This window comes from Oncorhynchus mykiss, chromosome 15 (genome assembly GCF_057628025.1).
Source record: "Oncorhynchus mykiss isolate SJ-2025 chromosome 15, ASM5762802v1, whole genome shotgun sequence".
In the NCBI taxonomy this organism is placed as follows: Eukaryota; Metazoa; Chordata; class Actinopteri; order Salmoniformes; family Salmonidae; genus Oncorhynchus; species Oncorhynchus mykiss.
Window position 1 is genome coordinate 45424893 of NC_143036.1, and position 13910 is coordinate 45438802.

General features: G+C 44.5%; 1 long non-coding RNA gene across 1 annotated transcript; it reads left to right on the plus strand.

Annotated features, from left to right (window-relative positions):
* The first annotated feature begins 12818 nt into the window (after window positions 1-12818).
* LOC149977811 (uncharacterized) lies at window positions 12819-13893 on the plus strand. Its single transcript, XR_016486410.1, has 2 exons — window positions 12819-12966; window positions 13167-13893. It is a non-coding gene; the product is annotated as an uncharacterized LOC149977811 (long non-coding RNA).
* Window positions 13894-13910: the final 17 nt, after the last annotated feature.

Consider the following 13910-nt stretch of genomic DNA (forward strand, 5'->3'; position numbering starts at 1 on the left):
GGAAAAAATTGTGTTAGACCAGCTACAATGCTATTTCACAGAATTTCAGCATGCTTAAATAGGAATGCCTCATTCAAAAAATGTTGAACAGGAACAGATATAGCCAGACCTGACTGCCCTTGACCAGCACAAAAACATCCTGTGGCATACTGCATTAGCATCGAATAGCCCCTGCGATATGCAACTTTTCAGGGCAGTTAGGAAAGCTAAGGCTAGCTTTTTCAAACAGAAATATGCATCCTGTAGCACAAACTCCAAAAAAGTTCTGGGACAATGTCCATGGAGAATAAGAGCACCTCCTCCCAGCTGTCCACTGCACTGACGCTAGGAAACACTGTCACCACCGAGAAATCCACGATAATCGAGAATTTCAATAAACATTTTTCTACGGCTGGCCATGCTATCCACCTAGCTACCCCACCCCGGTCAACAGCCCTGCACACCCCATAGCTACTTGCCCAAACCTCCCCATTTCTCCCTCAACCAAATCCAGATAGCAGATGTTCTGAAAGAGCTGCTAAATCTGGACCCCTACAAATCAGCCAGGCTAGACAATCTGGACCCTATCTTTCTAAAATGATCCGCCAAAATTGTTGCAACCCCTATTACCAGTCTGTTCAGCCTCTCTTTCGTATCATCCGAGATCCCTAAAGATTGGAAAGTTGCCATGGTCATCCCCCTCTTCAAAGGGGGTGACAATCTAGGCCCGAACTGTTATAGACCTATATCCATCCTGCCTTGCCTTTCTAAAGTCTTCAAAAGCCAAGTTAATAAACAGATCACTGACCATTTCGAAAACCACCGTACCTTCTCCGCTATGCAATCCGGATTCCGAGCTGGTCACGGCTGCACCTCAGCCACGCTCAAGGTACTAAAAGATATCCTAACCGTCATCGATAAAAGATTGTACTGTGCAGCCGTCTTCATCGACCTGGCCAAGGCTTTCGACTCTGTCAATCACCATATTCTTATCGGCAGACTCAACAGCCTTGGTTTCTCAAATGACTGCCTCGCCTGGTTCACCAACTACTTCTCAGAGATCAGTGTGTCAAATCGGAGGGCCTGTTGTCCGGACCTCTGGCTATCTCTATGGGAGTGCCACAGGGTTCAATTCTCGGACCGACTCCTTTCTCTGGATATATCAACGATGTCACTCTTGCTGCTGGTGATTCCCTGATCCACCTCTAAGCAGACGACACCATTCTGTATACATCTGGCCCTTCTTTGGACACTGTTAACTAACCTCCAAATGAACTTCAATGTCATACAACACTCCTTCCGTGGCCTCCAACTGCTCTTAAATGCTAGTTAAACTAAATGCATGCTTTTCAACCGTTCGCCTCCCGCACCCACGACGAGCATCACTAATCTGGACAGTTCTGACTTAGAATATGTGGATTCATATTAAACATTTTCAATCCAAAATTAAATCTAGAATCTGCTTTCTATTCCACAACAAAGCCTCCTTCACTCATGCTGCCAAACTCTCCTACCGATCCTCGACTTCGGCGATGTCATTTACAAAATAGCCTCCAACACTCTACTCAGAAAACTGGATGCAGTCTATCACAATGCCATCCGTTTTGTCACCTAAGCTCCGTATACTACCCACCACTGCAACCTGTATGCGCTAATCGGCTGGCCCTTGCTTCATATTCGCCAGACCCACTGGCTTCAGGTCATCTATAAGTCTTTGCTAGGTAAAGCTCTGCCTTATCTCATCTCACTGGTCATGACAACACCCACCCGTGGCACGCGCTCCAGCAGGTATATTTCACTGGTCATTCCCAAAGCCAACACCTCCTTTGGCCACCTTCCAGTTCTCTGCTGCCAATGACTGGAACGAATTGCAAATATCGCTGAAGCTGGAGACTTCTATTTCCCTGACTAACTTTAAACATCAGCTATCTGAGCAGCTAACTGATCGCTGCAGCTGTACATTGCTCATCTGTAAATAGCCCATCCAATCTACCTACCTCAACCCCATGTTGTTTTTATTTACTTTTCTGATCTTTTGCACACCAGTATTTCTACTTGCACATAATCATCTGCACATCTATCGCTCCAGTATTAATTTGCTAAATTATAATTACTTGCTACTATAGCCTATTTATTACCTTACCTCCTCACGCCATTTGCACACACTGTATAGTATATAGACTTTATTTTTTACCTAATGTGTTTTTGACTGTACGCTTGTTTATTCCATGTGTAACTCTGTGTTTTTGTTTGTGTCGCACTGCTTTGCTTTATCTTGGCAAGGTCGCAGTTGTAAATGAGAACTTGTTCTCAACTAGCCTACCTGGTTAAATAAAGGTGAAATAAAAAATAAAAAATTGACTTCATGGACCTTGTTTCTTAGGCTACATATGTTAATATGCGCTACTTTTAACACTTTTCTGGGTTGCTTGATTGTTTTTAATGCTTTACTGGGAAGCTTATCAGAGGTAGACTTACTCATGTTTTTTATATTGGAGCTGATAGTGCAGGGTGAGCTGCATAAAGTGGTCTTCCTACTATTGCACACCGCCTCAGTGCTAACAGTGTAACTATGGTTTATAGGCTTGTGATAACTGCTTACAATAGCTGTAGGATAAACATGTGTTTTAAGTGCAATTAGGGTACATAAATTAAATAACTTACATTGTGTTTACCAAATGCCCCTACGATCATGTACATTTGATGCAGCATTATGACGACTCATTGTCACAATGGTAGGGATTAACTGAGCTGGTCTTGGATCATTTACCAGTCATTGTTTCAACGCAGCCTTGAAATGCTCTCGGGATCTGTGGTAGAACAGTTGGAAGCAGCCTTGTTATGTCCTGTACTCATGCTCCTGGGTAGCACAGGGTTTTTGCCTTGGGGACCGAGATGTTTCTCACCATAGAGCTGCCTATGATGACAGCTGGTGATGTTGAATGGGCCGGTCTCAGAGCTCCGAGGAGCTTAACTCGAGGTAGAAGCCACCGGAGAGGGAGACAGAGCCAAGGATGAAGACGCAGGTACCTCCGGATCAGATCTTGATTGGGAAGCCACCAAGGACGAAGGTGCCGGAACCTCTGGATCCAGGGCGGCAGAGCTGTTTCTTGTCTGTGTCAGTTCCGGGCTCATCATCTCCATGGAGACCCCCGTTGCAAGACGACCCCTCCTTCAACGTCACATACCTCCATGTGACGTATTTCCATGGCTGGTTGGTTGGGTCGAGATCAGCTCTGTTCTCCAGGGAAGGGGGAGATCCCTTCGGGGATGGAACCCTGCCTAGAGCCGACACGGCGGCCAAACTTCCACCAGACCATATCAGCATCTGGCTACTGGGGTAAAAGAAAAAGTAGGTAGGCGTGGGTTCCCCAGTAGCTTATGTAGGTCTGCTACTTTCTTGCTAAGAGTAGCTACTTCACTCCTGTAGTCCTCCGCAGGCAAACAGTTGCTACATTGGAAGTCAGCGCGGCCCACATTGTCCCGGAACAAAGCAAGGTAAATACAGCTCCTGCAATGCTGGAAACGTTTAATAGCGGCTCCTATTTGAGACCACCGTGCCAGCTAGGCTAGCTGTGATTTCGCGTCTCTCCCCCTATATGGAATCTGGCAGGATCCCGGGACAGATAGAAGCGCTCACAGCAAGTTAGCTCGTTAATCATAAGGCATACGCCCCCGCCCCTCTTCTTACCAGAAAGATGTTCGTTTCTGTCGGCGCGATGCGTGAAGAAACCAGCTGGCTGCACCGATTCCGTTAGCGTCTCTCGAGTGAGCCATGTTTCCGTGAAGCAAAGAACGTTACAGTCTCTGATGTCCCTCTGGAATGCTACCCTTGCTCGGATTTCATCAACCTTGTTGTCAAGAGACTGAACATTGGCGAGTAGTATGCTAGCGAGTGGTGCGCAATGTGCCCGTCTCCGGAGCCTGACCAGAAGACCGCTACGTTTCCCTCTTTTACGACGTCTTTGTTTTGGGTCGCTGGCTGGGATCCATTCCGTTGTCCTGGGTGGAAAGCAGAACACAGGATCCGCTTCGGGAAAGTCATATTCCTGGTCATACTGATGGTGAGTTGACGTTGCTCTTATATTCAGTAGTTCTTCCCGACTGTATGTAATGAAACCTAAGATACCAATGTAAGAAATAAGGTACCAATGTAAGAAATAACATGTAAAAAACAAAAAACTGCATAGTTTCCTAGGAACGCGAAGCGAGGCGGTCATCTCTGTCGGCGCCGGAAGTTAGGAGAGTTTGGTCGGGGTAGGCCATCATTGTTAATATGAATTTGATCTTAACGGACTTGCATAGTTAAATAAAGGGAAAAAACACAAAGAAATCCACTTCAATCAGTGTAGATGAAGGGGAGGAGACAGGTTCAAGAAGGATTTTTAAGCCTTGATGTTTGAGACATGGATTGTGTATGTGTGCCATTCAGAGGGTGAATGGGCAAGAAAAAATATGTAAGTGCCTTTGAATGGGGCATGATAGTAGGTGCCACGCGCACCGGTTTGTGTCAAGAACTTCAACGCTGCTGGGTTTTTCACACTCAACAGTTTCCTGTGTGTATCAAGAATAGTCCACCACCCAAAGGACATCCAGCCAACTTTGCACAACTGTGGAAGGCATTGGAGTCAACATGGGCCAGCATCTCTGTGCAACGCTTTCGACACCTTGTAGAGTCCATACCCTGACAAATTGAGGCTGTTCTGAGGGCAAAGGGGGGAGGGGGTGTGTTCTTATTTATTTATTTTTTAACTCAGTGTATTTGTATGTTATGTAGCGACAGCATGTACACTGCTCAAAAAAATAAAGGGAACAGTAAAATAACACATCCTAGGTCTGAATGAATGAAATATTCGTATTAAATACTTTTTTCTTTACATAGTTGAATGTGCTGACAACAAAATCACACAAAAATTATCAATGGAAATCAAATTTATCAACCCATGGAGGTCTGGATTTGGAGTCACACTCAAAATTAAAGTGGAAAACCACACTACAGGCTGATCCAACTTTGATGTAATGTCCTTAAAACAAGTCAAAATGAGGCTCAGTAGTGTGTGTGGCCTCCACGTGCCTGTATGACCTCCCTACAATGCCTGGGCATGCTCCTGATGAGGTGGCGGATGGTCTCCTGAGGGATCTCCTCCCAGACCTGGACTAAAGCATCCGCCAACTCCTGGACAGTCTGTGGTGCGTTGGTGGATGGAGCGAGACATGATGTCCCAGATGTGCTCAATTGGATTCAGGTCTGGGGAACGGGCGGGCCAGTCCATAGCATCCATGCCTTCCTCATGCAGGAACTGCTGACACGCTCCAGCCACATGAGGTCTAGCATTGTTTTGCATTAGGAGGAACCCAGGGCCAACCGCACCAGCATATGGTCTCACAAGGGGTCTGAGGATCTCATCTCGATACCTAATGGCAGTCAGGCTACCTCTGGAGAGCACATGGAGGGAAGAAATGCCACCCCACACCATGACTGACCCACCGCCAAACCGGTCATGCTGGAGGATGTTGCAGGCAGCAGAACGTTCTCCACAGCGTCTCTAGACTGTCACGTCTGTCACATCTGCTCAGTGTGAACCTGCTTTCATCTCTGCAGAGCACAGGGCGCCAGTGGCGAATTTGCCAATCTTGGTGTTCTCTGGCAAATGCCAAACGTCCTGCACGGTGTTGGGCTTGTAAGCACAACCCCCACTTGTGGACGTCGGGCCCTCATACCACCCTCATGGAGTCTGTTTCTGACCGTTTGAGCAGACACATGCACATTTGTGGCCTGCTGGAGGTCATTTTGCAGGGCTCTGGCATTGCTCCTCCTTGCACAAAGGTGGAGGTAGCGGTCCTGCTGCTGGGTTGTTGCCCTCCTACGGCCTCCTCCACGTCTCCTGATGTACTGGCCTGTCTCCTGGTAGCGCCTCCATGCTCTGGACACTACGCTGACAGACACAGCAAACCTTCTTGCCACAGCTTGATGTGCCGTCCTGGATGAGCTGCACTACCTGAGCCACTTGTGTGGATTGTAGACTCTGTCTCATGCTACCACTAGAGTGAAAGCACTGCCAGCATTCAAAAGTGACCAAAACATAAGCCAGGAAGCATAGGAACTGAGAAGTGGTCTGTGGTTACCACCTGCAGAACCACTCCTTTATTGGAGGTGTCTTGCTAATTGCCTATAATTTCCACCTGTTGTCTATTCCATTTGCACAACAGCATGTGCAATTTATTGTCAATCAGTGTTGCTTCCTAAGTGGACAGTTTGATTTCACAGAAGTGTGATTGACTTCGAGTTACATTGTGTTGTTTAAGTGTTCCCTTTATTTTTTTGAGCAGTGTATGTTTTGTATGCTATGAATGATTTATTTATTCATTTTATTAATTTTTTATTTCACCTTTATTTAACCAGGTAGGCTAGTTGAGAACAAGTTCTCATTTGCAACTGCGACCTGGCCAAGATAATGGTAGCAATTCGACACATACAGTGGGGCAAAAAAGTATTTAGTCAGCCACCAATTGTGCAAGTTCTCTCACTTAAAAAGATGAGAGAGGCCTGTAATTTTCATCATAGGTACACTTCAATTATGACAGACAAAATGAGAAAAAAAAATCCAGAAAATCACATTGTAGGATTTTTAATGAATTTATTTGCAAATTATGGTGGAAAATAAGTATTTGGTGACCTACAAACAAGCAAGATTTCTGGCTCTCACAGACCTGTAACTTCTTCTTTAAGAGACTCCTCTGTCCTCCACTCGTTACCTGTATAAATAGCACCTGTTTTAACTTTTTATCAGTATAAAAGACACCTGTCCACAACCTCAAACAGTCACACTCCAAACTCCACTGTGGCCAAGACCAAAGAGCTGTCAAAGGACACCAGAAACAAAATTGTAGACCTGCACCAGGCTGGGAAGACTGAATCTGCAATAGGTAAGCAGCTTGGTTTGAAGAAATCAACTGTGGGAGCAATTATTAGGAAATGGAAGACATACAAGACCACTGATAATCTCCCTCGATCTGGGGCTCCACGCAAGATCTCACCCCGTGGGGTCAAAATGATCACAAGAACGGTGAGCAAAAATCCCAGAACCACACGGGGGACCTAGTGAATGACCTGCAGAGAGCTGGGACCAAAGTAACAAAGCCTACCATCAGTAGCACACTACGCCGCCAGGGACTCAAATGCTGCAGTGCCAGACGTGTCCCCCTGCTTAAGCCAGTACATGTCCAGACCCATCTGAAGTTTGCTAGAGAGCATTTGGATGATCCAGAAGAAGATTGGGAGAATGTCATATGGTCAGATGAAACCAAAATATAACTTTTTGGTAAAAACTCGACTCGTCGTGTTTGGAGGACAAAGAATGCTGAGTTGCATCCAAAGAACACCATACCTACTGTGAAGCATGGGGGTGGAAACATCATGCTTTGGGGCTGTTTTTCTGCAAAGGGACCAGGACGACTAATCCGTGTAAAGAAAAGATTGAATTGGGCCATGTATCGTGAGATTTTGAGTGAAAACCTCCTTCCATCAGCAAGGGCATTGAAGATGAAACGTGGCTGGGTCTTTCAGCATGGCAATGATCCCAAACACACCGCCCGGGCAACGAAGGAGTGGCTTCGTAAAAATTATTTTAAGGTCCTGGAGTGGCCTAGCCAGTCTCCAGATCTCAACCCCATAGAAAATCTTTGGAGGGAGTTGAAAGTCCGTGTTGCCCAGAAATAGCCCCAAAACATCACTGCTCTAGAGGAGATCTGAATAGAGGAATGGGCCAAAATACCAGCAACAGTGTGTGAAAACCTTGTGAAGACTTACAGAAAACGTTTGACCTCTGTCATTGCCAACAAAGGGTATATAACAAAGTATTGAGAGAAACTTTTGTTATTTACCAAATACTTATTTTCCACCATAATTTGCAAATAAGTTCATTAAAAGTCCTACAATGTGATTTTATTTTCTTAATTTTGTCTGTCATAGTTGAAGTGTACCTATGATGAAAATTACAGGCCTCTCTCATCTTTTTAAGTGGGAGAACTTGCACAATTGGTGGCTGACTAAATACTTTTTTGCCTCACTGTACAACAACACAGAGTTACACATGGAATAAACAAAACATACAGTCAATAATACAGTAGAGCAAAATAAAACATAAAGTCTATATACAGTGAGTGCAAATGAGGTAAGTTAAGGAAATAAATAGGCCATGGTGGCGAAGTAATTACAATATAGAAATTAAACACTGGAATGGTAGATCGGCAGAAGATGAATGTGCACTGGGGTGCAAAGGAGCAAAATAAATAAATACCAGTATGGGGATGAGGTAGATAGATGGGCTGTTTACAGATAGGTTAAGTACAGGTGCAGTGATCTGTAAACTGCTCTGACAGCTAGTGCTTAAAGCTAGTGAGGGAGATGTGAGTCTCCAGCATCAGAGATTTTAGCATGATGCTTGGCTTAGTTCAATACTCAATTCCAGATAAACAACAGTGCACTGCATCTTACTTTGCACATTGGAATTGTAGTCAATGACCAGAATCTTTGCTGGTGTAGAAAGGGTCCGTTCAGAATAAGAGATTTGGTAAATGTAAACTAATTTACCACACTACGTAATGGATCAGTTGTTTCAGTGCAGACACTATACTATATTTGATATTATTAATTCCAAGTGTACTGTGTATGTAGCCATCAAGTCAACCTGTATTCTGTCTTGGATTATGAAGAACATACTGTATTACCTTACAATGTATCACTTTGTAATTGTGTGTCTGTATTTTTTTCTTCCAGTTATACACAGACATCTTTGTAGTTGCAATGAGCTCTATTATTACTTAGCCACAATGAATTGACTTTTAATAAAAATGTACTAAACATTATGTTGGTTGTAATTACATTAACAGATCTAGTGAACATTGGATAAGCAACACTGAGCTGCATTGGTTTGGGTGTGACGGATAGATGTAGTCACTACAAGCCCTACATTAAAGTTGCCTGAAGCTGAATGGAAAGTGCTATGCCCTGACCCTTTATTCAGAAAATATTATTTTGTCTAATTTACATAAAGTTGGTTAAGTTACCGGCTTGGACCAAAAACAAACACATTCTACACATTTACACATCTACCTTTCATTGCAACCATGGTGTTATTTTTTACTGAAGTGTAAACAGTATATCAAATAATGTGACAATGATCCACATTGTTGGGTTCTAGCTTGAAATATACTTGTTCATGTTACCAAACGAGAACTTATTGATTACTTTACATGTATAATGAATGTATATGTTGGGGTCAATGGAGGGTGGATAAGAACTAGGTGTATGGAAAGGGGGAGTGCAGAAAGTATACATTCTGTCAAAACATGGTATTGTTAACTCTTATGTATCCTATGGAGAGAGGCAAAGGGCAACAGTCTGGTTTCAGTCACTGATAAGATAGGACAGTCAGAGATTGGGGAGGCGCATTGGCGAACCGTCATTCAGGGCAGGTGGGGCTCTGAGCCCTACACTTTCAGCAGGGCTCTCCTGTTTTGCATGTTATTTTGGTATTAATACGTGTCATATATCAGTTTGCAAACAATGTTAAAAAATATATATATATCATTGAGTTATAAAGCCGCATACAAACATGGTCTCTTTTTTGTTTTATTGAGTAAGGCAGCTCCAAAATGCAAAAGGTTTCAGTCTAGCTCAGTGCTTTCTGTGGTGGTGGGGCAAGCCAGCAGAAAATACGGAGCGTTGCACGGTGATTGGCTCAGTGTTCTGTCACTCATGGGGACTCAATGTGAACACCAAGTCTAAGGGCAGAGGTAGAAAATTCAAGCCCCTTGGGTGCTGCCATAGAGTTACATTAGAAGTGCCCATCCAAGAAGGCTCACGGTCATTGGCCACAGATAAAATTATGTCAAATCACATTATCTCTACAGTAGCATTGATTGGACTGTTGGTAGTTGGAAATCGCAAATTCCACAATGAGTGGTTTGGAAGGAATCAGTGGCTAACTGCAAGCATTGCAAAGCTATCATTAGCCTGCTATTCAGTGGAGTGGCTGCGTGGTCCCAAGTCTAAGATTAAGGGTCTCTTTTCCTAATTTAAAATTATAAACATTCAACATTGGCCATGCTGTCAATGAAGCATGATTTGTGCCGCGCTCAGAACAAATGTTAACTCGGGAACTGCAAAATCTGACTTTAGTGAGTTCATGACAACTGGGAACTTGGGAAAAACGAGCTACGACTGGGAAAATACGTTTTGAACTTTCATCCAACTCGGAATTGTACATTCGGAACTCGGACCTCTTTCTAGAGCTACGACCTGAAGATCACTGACAGTGCTCTTTTTTCTTTGAGTTCTTGACAGCACTATAAATCCAGAGAATGCCAGACTTTAATGACAAAGTTTGATGACAAAATTTGCCCACGAAAGACCACCGTGCCACCTTCCTGTTCAAGTGAGCACAGCACAACAAGGTGAGTCCAAAAATGTATTGCATGCTGCTACATAAATTATATAATATGCCAGGGAGATATGTAAACTGTAGCTAAGAAAGTAATACTAAGTGTATGTTGTGTAGTTAGCTGTTAGTAGCCCATGTGCCTCACCCTAATAAATTGGTCGCTGACCAAAGGGACGATCCCGGGGATCAGGAGAGGACTGGTCGCCTCCGCTGAGGCACGGAAATCTGACAAACCGGCCGAGGTGTAGGAGCCCAACGAACCAGCTGAGACGGGTCCGGTGTACGCTGTCAGATCCCTACTGGACTCCCGACGTCGTAGGGGCCGGCACCAGTATCTGGTGGACTTGGAGGGATATGGCCCAGTGGAGCGATGTTTGGTTTCGGTGGAGTACATTCTGGACCCCAACATCATCCGTGATTTCCACATTCGCCGGGGGGGGGGGTGTATTGTCACATCTTCTCCTGCTCCTCCCCTTTGGCGTACGACATTGCCAGAATACTAACCACCGGTCCTGGGAAACATCATTATGCACACCTGGCACTCATCCTTACGTGTTAATCATTACCTGTTAATCATTATGATTCACACCTGGACGCACTCATTGCGATGGCCATCCGCCTGGATAACCTTCTCTGGGAGTGTCGGCATTCTCAGCGCTTCTCTCCCTCCTTCGGCAAGTACTCGGGATCAGAGCCTGAACCCATGGAGGTAGGGGTCACCCGCCTTTCCAAGGCAGAACGACGCAGACGGATACAGCTGGGGCTATTGTCTGTATTGTGGGCAAGGAGGGCACCAGATCCAGCGGTGTCCGGTACTTCAGAATCTGGGATCCACTAGAGCAGAGGGACAGTCACGTGAAGTTCCATCCCTTGGACCAGGACTGAGTATTCCAGATTCAGATTTTCTTGCTAGACTCTTTGGCTGACTGTCCCTCATGTACTGTGTCTACAGCTTTAGTGGATTCTGGCGCAGTGAGAAACTTTATGGATCAGACCCTTGCCTCCTCCCTCAACATCACCATCTATCCACTCTCCACTCCTTTTCCGGTTCAAGGACTCGACTGTCGGCCATTAGGATCTGGGAGAGAGGAGAGGAAGAGCTAGATTCTTATGAGCGGTTCATGGCTCTGTTTAAATGCATTTTCAATCATCCCGCGGAGGGCAGATATGGAGGTAAGCGTCTGCTTCAGCTACAGCAGGGGAATCAGACGGCTGCTGAGTATGCGCTCACCTTCCGGCCAGGAGCAGCCTGGTGACCTAGAGCGCCAGAGAGGGAGTATACCTGACATTTCATTGTCTGCTTATAAGCCCCCTTTATTTATCCTATGGTTCTGACTTGGTGTTCAGCGAGAACACTGTAAGAACGGCCCATGTTCTGAATTATATCGCTGTACATTTTAAAAGTGCTGAACAAATAGTTATATTGACTACATCCGTCCTAGCTCGCTCATGAATGTCTTAAATGGAATTACGTATTGCCTCTTATGCGCTTGTCGTCCCCTTATGCCATAGTTTGTACATCTCAATAGTCAGTAGCAACCACATTTGTTTAAGCAAGTCAGCCCTATCAGCATATTTTTAAAAGGCAGTAAATGAGGAACTGTTTCGCTGCCAGACAAGGCTCCGCCAGGTGTAGCAGTGATAAGGTGTTAGGACTGCTGTCGGGACAGCTTTATGTAGGCCCTAACAGTTTGTGGGCACCGTTTGTCACCGTTATAGTGCAATTAATGTATTGTACAGTGTTGTGTTGTGTAGTGGCTTTGCTGGCATGCATCCCAAAATTATAATTTTTTTGCCCCACCAAGATTTACTTGCTAAAATCGCCACTGGGGAGGAGCGGGGAATTCGGCCGAGGTCAGGTCAGATGAAGTGGTTAGGAAAGGTCCTATCCCACACATATATACTTCCATACCCACAAAGGTTCTAGCATGTATGACCCAGTGGGTGAATAAACTTGTTTTTAATGTTTTACTTTGTTTGTTCAGCACCTAACAGTTGGCTTTGTCGGCAGGATTCACAACGATTTATAGTCAAACTGGAGAATCTGAATCAGTGGAACAGGAGCCGGCACATAAAAACATGGTTGGCAAAGTTCTTACACTACTCATTCTGACATCTTGGGAAGACTAGAGTCGTAAGGTGAATACAAATGAATGGATAGGGGGGTTTAGCCACCTGAAAGTTAGACTAGGCTCCTGCAGGCACTGCGTGCCTAGGAAGATTTAGCCCACTAACAGCTTAGACTGTAGCAATGCGGGCACTGCGTGCCTAGGAAGGTTTAGGCCCTTAACAGGTTCAACTGTAGCACTGTGTGCCTACAGTGGTTCCTCCTTTAAAAGTTGAGCTTACACCAGCGTCACAGCTTCATTGCTCCAGACCACCACAAGAGGGAGTTGGGACCCAAACGCATAATGAGTGTTCTAAGGTTGTTTTTATGACTAATCATATCGAGTGGTTCCAATGACGAATTTTGACGCTAACCACCCTTGCCTTGTCGTTCTTCAACAAGGATGGCTGACAAAAGATTACGGTGGAACCAGATGTAAGTTATTATAACGTCATAACGAGTCAAGCAAAACATTTACAATTGAGAGGAATGTAGAGACAAACGTTTGTGCTTATTTGTTTGTCAAAGTTAACTTGCTATATAGCGTTTTTGGTAAATTATCTGACTAGCTAACATTAGCCAGCTGGCTAGTGTTAGGAGAATGAATTTGTAATTTATGTTGTTTAATGTTTTAGGGTCTCCTGAGACAACCAGCAAACCAGGCTGTCGTCTTGTGAAACAGTGGATGTAAAGAATCAGGCTAGCTAAAGTGTTTACTGCAAATTGAATGTACAATTGTGTAAGCTTTCCTTACAATGCAGCTGAAGTAACATAGCTAGCTAACTATTTACTTGCTTACTGTGTAGTGGAGGATAAAAATAACTATGCCTATGGATGTGTAGCTAGCTACAATATGTAGCCAATCTGTGTATGGACCCTAAAACGTTAGCTTCTGAACTAATATTCATACCAATCTATGAACCTCAGCTATTATAGTTGTTGTATCAACATCAAGTTTGAAAGGCATTTATAAAGCCTATGGATCGAGCAGAATATAATAACTTAATAGTGCCAAGGAGTCACGACCTCTACCGAAGTCGATGCCTCTCCTTGTTCGGGCGGTTTTCGGCGGTTGACGTCGCCGGTCTTCTAGCCATCGCTGATCCATTTTTCATTTTCCATTTGTGTTGCCTTGTTTTCCCACACACCTGGTTTCTTTTCCCTCATTACGTGTTGTGTATTTAGCCCTCAGTTTTCCCCCATGTCTTTGTGCGTGATTGTTTATTGTTAGGTCGGTACGTTTCCGGCTGGTTTATTTCCCGGGTGCTGTTTTACCCGTGTTTAGTGGCAACCGTTATTTTGTTCGCACATTGGGTTTGTTACTTTGTGCATTTGCCTTTATTAAAGTGTGTTGTTCACTTATTTCTGCTCTCCTGCGC